This window comes from Procambarus clarkii, chromosome 39 (assembly GCF_040958095.1).
Source record: "Procambarus clarkii isolate CNS0578487 chromosome 39, FALCON_Pclarkii_2.0, whole genome shotgun sequence".
In the NCBI taxonomy this organism is placed as follows: Eukaryota; Metazoa; Arthropoda; class Malacostraca; order Decapoda; family Cambaridae; genus Procambarus; species Procambarus clarkii.
In genome coordinates, this window is record NC_091188.1 from 14,781,358 (window position 1) to 14,789,951 (window position 8,594).

Sequence of the window (8,594 nt, forward strand, 5' to 3'; positions counted from 1 at the left end):
AGAACCTGTGCCCTGAACCTGAGAACCTGAAGATGAGAGAGAACCTTTTCAAGAATCCAGGGGATTCGTGAAAAGGTTTTGCAACCGCTGCTGTTGAGAAGGTACAAGATGTGTCTTAGGGCTGTCAGTTTACTGTCTTCCTTGCTAAGTTCAGAACTTGGCTCTTCTCTTCATTAAAGAGTCAACATTCAGCTTAATGATGACAAATTCATCACAAAACGTTGCATTTTCTCCACTCATTCATATTCCCGTCCCGTGGTTCAGAGTCCCGCAGTCTTCATCATCGTATGATGATGAAGACTGCGGGACCCTGTATACCACATCAAAAGAATATCATCAGGGGCATATGCTAGGCTGGCTAACATAAGAACTACCTTTAGAAACTTGTGTAAGGAATCGTTCAGGACTCTGTATACCACTTATGTCAGACCAATCCTGGAATATGCAGCTCCAGCCTGGAATCCATATCTAGTTAAACACAAGACAAAGTTAGAGAAGATTCAGCGGTATGCCACCAGACTTGTCCCGGAACTGAGAGGTATGAGCTACGAAGAAAGGCTAAAGGAGCTGAACCTCACGTCCCTGGAGAACAGAAGAGTAAGGGGAGACATGATAAAAACCTGCCAAATTCTCAGGGGAATTGACAGGGTGGACAAAGACAAACTCTTCAGCACGGGTGGGACACGAACAAGGGGACACAGGTGGAAACTTAGTACCCAAATGAGCCACAGAGACGTTAAAAATAATTTTTTTCAGTGTCAGAGTAGTTAGTAAATGGAATGCATCAGACAGTGATGTGGTGGAGGCTGACTCCATACACAGTTTCAAATGAAGATATGATAGAGCCCAGTAGGCTCAGGAATCTGTACACCAGTTGACTGACAGCTGAGAGGCGGGATCAAAGAGCCAGAGCTCAACCCCCGCAAGCACAACTAAGCGAATACAACTAGGTAAACATAAACACACACAACATACACACAGACAGACAGACACACACACACACACACACACATTATATATATATATATATATATATATATATATATATATATATATATATATATATATATATATATATATATATATATATATATATATATGTCGTACCTACTAGCCAGAATGCACTTCTCAGCCTACTATGCAAGGCCCGATTTGCCTAATAAGCCAAGTTTTCATGAATTAATTGTTTTTCGACTACCTAACCTACCTAACCTAACCTAACCTAACTTTTTCGGGTACCTAACCTAACCTAACCTATAAAGATAGGCTAGGTTAGGTTAGGTAGGGCTGGTTAGGTTCGGTCATATATATACGTTAATTTTAACTCCAATAAAAAAAAATTGACCTCATACATAATGAAATGGGTAGCTTTATCATTTCATAAGAAAAAAATTAGAGAAAATATATTAATTCAGGAAAACTTGCCTTATTAGGCAAATCAGGCCTTGCATAGTAGGCCGAGAAGTGCGTTCTGGCTACTAGGTACGACATATATATATATATATATATATATATATATATATATATATATATATATATATATATATATATATATATATATGTCGTACCTAGTAGCCAGAACTCACTTCTCAGCCTACTATGCAAGGCCCGATTTGCCTAATAAGCCAAGTTTTCATGAATTAATGTTTTTTCGTCTGCCTAACCTACCTAACCTAACCTAACCTAGCTTTTTTTGGCTACCTAACCTAACCTTACCTATATATATAGGTTAGGTTAGGTTAGGTAGGGTTGGTTAGGTTCGGTCATATATCTACGTTAATTTTAACTCCAATAAAAAAAAATTGACCTCATACATAGTGAAAAGGGTAGCTTTATCATTTCATAAGAAAAAAATTATAGTAAATATATTAATTCAGGAAAACTTGGCTTATTAGGCAAATCGGGCCTTGAATAGTAGGCTGAGAAGTGAGTTCTGGCTACTAGGTACGACATATATATATATATATATATATATATATATATATATATATATATATATATATATATATATATATATATATATATATATATATGTCGTACCTAATAGCCAGAACGCACTTGTCAGCCTACTATGCAAGGCCCGATTTGCATAATAAGCCAAGTTTTCCTGAATTAATATATTTACTCTAATTTTTTTCTTATGAAATGATAAAGATACCCATTTCATTATGTATGAGGTCAATTTTTTTTATTGTAGTTAAAATTAACGTAGATATATGACCAAACCTAACCAACCCTACCTAACCTAACCTAACCTATCTTTATAGGTTAGGTTAGGTTAGGTAGCCGAAAAAGTTAGGTTAGGTTAGGTAGTCGAAAAACAATTCATGAAAACTTGGCTTATTAGGCAAATTGGGCCTTGCATAGTAGGCTGATAAGTGAGTTCTGGCTACTAGGTACGACATATATATATATATATATATATATATATATATATATATATATATATATATATATATATATATATATATATATATATATATATATATATATATATATATATAAATGAGTACCACCTCTAGCTGGAAGAAGGGGGACCCATAGCCTCGGAGGAAACCACGCATAACGCATTAGAGGGAATGTTTAGATCCCCTCCAATACAGTTTCTGTGTGCTTTTCTCCTACCACCCACTTCCTTTTTTATTTTTTGTGATTTATTATGCATTTGATGGTTACAAGATATACATGGGTTGATACAAAAATAATAATGCAAAAAGGTGCTTAAAGGTTATGGATCTCTTGAAAAACACAACAATGGGAAACATTGATGAATGTCACAGACGAGTTATATATATATATATATATATATATATATATATATATATATATATATATATATATATATATATATATATATATATATATGTCGTACCTAGTAGCCAGAACGCACTTGTCAGCCTACTATGCAAGGCCCGATTTGCCTAATAAGCCAAGTTTTCATGAATTAATTGTTTTTCGACTACCTAACCTACCTAACCTAACCTACCCTAAATTTTTTGGCTACCTAACATAACCTAACCTATAAAGATAGGTTAGGTTAGGTTAGGTAGGGTTGGTTAGGTTCGGTCATATATCTACGTTAATTTTAACTCCAATAAAAAAAATCGACCTCATACATAATGAAATAAGAAGCTTTATCATTTCATAAGAAAAAAATTAGAGAAAATATATTACTTCAGGAAAACTTGGCTTATTAGGCAAATCGGGCCTTGCATAGTAGGCTGACAAGTGCGTCCTGGCTATTAGGTACGACATATATAAATATATATATATATATATATATATATATATATATATATATATATATATATATATATATATATATATATATATAAGCCTATACTTGCATAAACAACAAGTGAAGATAAACAATCTTTGGACAACACCCACCAGTGGGACTCGAACCCAGAAAGCACAACTACCTTCCAGTAGCTGGCATAACTAGTATGCTTTAACCCACTACGCCATCAGACCTTACAAAAGAAGTAGATAGTTCGAGATATATATATCTCAAACATCTCTACCTCCCGAAGGCACCAGATGAGTGAGGGGTCAGTCTGCAATTTTCGTCAAGCCACTGTCAATGTGAGAGAACTCGTGTCCAGCTTATAAGCCTATACTTGCATAAACCACAAGTGAAGATAAACAATCTTTGGACAACACCCACCAGTGGGACTCGAACCCAGAAAGCACAACTACCTTCCAGTAGCTGGCATAACTAGTATGCTTTAACCCACTACGCCATCAGACCTTACAAAAGAAGTAGATAGTTCGAGATATATATATCTCAAACATCTCTACCTCCCGAAGGCACCAGATGAGTGAGGGGTCAGTCTGCAATTTTCGTCAAGCCACTGTCAATGTGAGAGAACTCGTGTCCAGCTTATAAGCCTATACTTGCATAAACCACAAGTGAAGATAAACAATCTTTGGACAACACCCACCAGTGGGACTCGAACCCAGAAAGCACAACTACCTTCCAGTAGCTGGCATAACTAGTATGCTTTAACCCACTACGCCATCAGACCTTACAAAAGAAGTAGATAGTTCGAGATATATATATCTCAAACATCTCTACCTCCCGAAGGCACCAGATGAGTGAGGGGTCAGTCTGCAATTTTCGTCAAGCCACTGTCAATGTGAGAGAACTCGTGTCCAGCTTATAAGCCTATACTTGCATAAACCACAAGTGAAGATAAACAATCTTTGGACAACACCCACCAGTGGGACTCGAACCCAGAAAGCACAACTACCTTCCAGTAGCTGGCATAACTAGTATGCTTTAACCCACTACGCCATCAGACCTTACAAAAGAAGTAGATAGTTCGAGATATATATATCTCAAACATCTCTACCTCCCGAAGGCACCAGATGAGTGAGGGGTCAGTCTGCAATTTTCGTCAAGCCACTGTCAATGTGAGAGAACTCGTGTCCAGCTTATAAGCCTATACTTGCATAAACCACAAGTGAAGATAAACAATCTTTGGACAACACCCACCAGTGGGACTCGAACCCAGAAAGCACAACTACCTTCCAGTAGCTGGCATAACTAGTATGCTTTAACCCACTACGCCATCAGACCTTACAAAAGAAGTAGATAGTTCGAGATATATATATCTCAAACATCTCTACCTCCCGAAGGCACCAGATGAGTGAGGGGTCAGTCTGCAATTTTCGTCAAGCCACTGTCAATGTGAGAGAACTCGTGTCCAGCTTATAAGCTGGACACGAGTTCTCTCACATTGACAGTGGCTTGACGAAAATTGCAGACTGACCCCTCACTCATCTGGTGCCTTCGGGAGGTAGAGATGTTTGAGATATATATATCTCGAACTATCTACTTCTTTTGTAAGGTCTGATGGCGTAGTGGGTTAAAGCATACTAGTTATGCCAGCTACTGGAAGGTAGTTGTGCTTTCTGGGTTCGAGTCCCACTGGTGGGTGTTGTCCAAAGATTGTTTATCTTCACTTGTGGTTTATGCAAGTATAGGCTTATAAGCTGGACACGAGTTCTCTCACATTGACAGTGGCTTGACGAAAATTGCAGACTGACCCCTCACTCATCTGGTGCCTTCGGGAGGTAGAGATGTTTGAGATATATATATCTCGAACTATCTACTTCTTTTGTAAGGTCTGATGGCGTAGTGGGTTAAAGCATACTAGTTATGCCAGCTACTGGAAGGTAGTTGTGCTTTCTGGGTTCGAGTCCCACTGGTGGGTGTTGTCCAAAGATTGTATATATATATATATATATATATATATATATATATACGCTGTACACATATATATTTATATATATTTACATAAGAGTTAAAGTCATCCAAGGCTGGAGGGGAGATGCTCAGGTCTCACTTTGGGCCTTCAGCTTTACAGGGTGAATAGTGGAGAGTAAAGGACTGTAATTGGGTGGTTGGGGTCGGCCCACCTGCTCTCATTAAGGGGGGGAACGGCTCCAATGGTGACCCCCCAGTGAAATGGGTGGAATGGTTTGCGAGGCTTAACATTTGAATAAAGTTCGACCCCCATGGTGCAGTCTTTTGCTCGATGGATCGACATGGGCATGACTGAGCAGCTCTGACTGTAACTGTAAGACTGTTACAGATCCGATAACTGTCTGTCTGTCTGTGTGGCTGGCGGCCGGACGAGGCTTTCCATGGTGACGTTTGAGTGCTTGGGAGTGTTATTGGGATGGTGGTGACGACCATCCCACCACCCACACTACACCCACCTGCCTCCCACCACCCACACTACACCCACCTGCCTCCCACCACCCACACTACACCCACCTGCCTCCCACCACCCAAACTACACCCACCTGCCTCCCACCACCCACCTGCCTCCCACCACCCACACTACACCCACCTGCCTCCCACCACCCACACTACACCCACCTGCCTCCCACCACCCACACTACACCCACCTGCCTCCCACCACCCACACTACACCCACCTGCCTCCCACCACCCACACCACACCCACCTGCCTCCCACCACCCACACTACACCCACCTGCCTCCCACCACCCACACTACACCACCTGCCTCCCACCACCCACACCACACCCACCTGCCTCCCACCACCCACACCACACCCACCTGCCTCCCACCACCCACACCACACCCACCTGCCTCCCACCACCCACACCACACCCACCTGCCTCCCACCACCCACACTACACCCACCTGCCTCCCACCACCCACACCACACCCACCTGCCTCCCACCACCCACACCACACCCACCTGCCTCCCACCACCCACACCACACCCACCTGCCTCCCACCACCCACACTACACCCACCAGCCTCCCACCACCCACACAACACCCACCTGCCTCCCACCACCCACACTACTCCCACCAGCCTCCCACCACCCACACTACACCCACCTGCCTCCCACCGCCCACACTACACCCATCTGCCTCCCACCACCCACACTACACCCACCTGCCTCCCACCGCCCACACTACACCCATCTGCCTCCCACCACCCACACTACACCACCTGCCTCCCACCACCCACACCACACCCACCTGCCTCCCACCACCCACACTACTCCACCCCGTAATCGACCACCAATATGGCGTCATCATTAAACCCTTGTCACCTAAGTACCGTATGATAGCATCTGGTGACCGACCCGTCTATATTTACGGAAGAATGTCTATCTCTTTCATAATGTCTGGAGGCCATATGCTTGGCAGCTAGCCTCACCCGACTTTGCAGGGTGAATAATGTGGGGTACGAGACAAACATAGACTGGTTGTGGGTCGGTCCTATTGGTCCTATTAAAAATGGGTACGGTCCCAGTATGGACCCCCGCCACGTAATCAGTAAGAGGTGGCTGCCCGAGTCCCTAGATTGTATCAAAAGAAACGATGAACATTCATTGTAGATGTACCTAATATATTAATAAAAAAAAACATTCATTATATAATTTTCTGGGAAAGAGAGAGAGAGAGAGAGAGAGAGAGAGAGAGAGAGAGAGAGAGAGAGAGAGAGAGAGAGAGAGAGAGAGAGAGAGAGAGAGAGGGAAGGGGATTGAGAGATGAAGAGGAGTCATGTTGTAAAAGAGTGGGAGAAAAGTGGAGAGGGAAGGTAGAGATGAGGGAGAGGTGAGAGAGTGGGGGGAGAGGGAAATGGAGAGAGAGAGACAGAGGGAAGAAGACGTGGGAGGGGAGGATCGCTGAGAAGAAAGTTTGAGAGGGAGAAAGAGATAGGAAGAGAGACCCGGGAGCAGCCGGCTACCCCTTTAGTTAATACACAAATACAATACATATTTAGTTAGTACATATACAAAAAATTGTCCTTCTTTTCCTTCCCTGCCTCCACCTCTCCCACCTCTCCCAAACAATAATACCCCCCCCCACAAAATCCGTGAGTCCTGATAGGTCGGCAAGTCAAGCTGAATCAATAATCTTACAACTTTAATTACGGCAGCCAGCGACCCAATTGACCTTGGTGGTAGTAATGAAGCAAATGAGGCGGCTTTTGTGTGGTGCCCCCCACCAGGGGGGGGGGGCACCACACCTGGGAGGGAGCGGTGGCTTAAAGTGTAGGTGGGATTGTGGGTGGATTAGTTTGTAGATAAGATTGTAGATGGGGTTAATTAGTGAGGATAATACTGTAGGTGGGTAGATTAATGTATGGATATGCCTATGGGTGGGTGGATTAGTGTTTGGATAGGGCTGTGGGGGTACGTGGATTGGACTGCGGGTCTACTCACCTGGCTGTATTTGGGGTGGGGGGATGAGTGACTGCTCCCGGGTCCCCACCCATCTACTGTTTATGGACTAATATATAGGTTCCAGGTCCTATTGGGCTCTGTCACATCTATATATTGCCTCCAGTCTCAATATACAGAGACTGGAGGCAGTCTCCACCACTTCTCAGCACATTCTACTCGCTCACTACTCGGACACTACTCGGACACTACTCGGACACTACTCGGACACTACTCGGACACTACTCGGACACTACTCGTTCACTACTCGTTCACTACTCGGACACTACTCGGACACTACTCGGACACTACTCGGACACTACTCGGACACTAAACAAATCTTTATAATGTCACTGTGGCTCATTAGGGGTACTTAATTCCATCTGTGTCTCGATATTCCTATACTGGCCTTGCTAAATATTCTGTTTTTTTTTCTGCCCTGTTTATTCCTCTGAATATTTTGTATGTGGTAATCATGTCTTTCTGGTTTCTCTCTCTCTCTCTCTCTCTCTCTCTCTCTCTCTCTCTCTCTCTCTCTCTCTCTCTCTCTCTCTCTCTCTCTCTCTCTCTGATGTGTGGATTAAATCCTGTAATCTTTCTTGGTATCACATCCCTCTCAGCTCTGGGATTACTCTGGTGTTACACCTCTGAACTTTCTGCAGCTTCGTTTTGTGTTTAACGAGATAATGGAGCCACGTTAGTACCAAATATTACTAAATTGGTCTGACTTAAAAGATGCACAAGATTCTATACGACTCATTGTTCACAGTTCTTGTGGCAGTTCTAGAGGCAGTACCTTGTGTCTGGTCTCCAGCTCTACATACCCAGCATCATTTGCTCATGCTCAAGTTGAACTCTAATGGCCATTTAAAGAACCA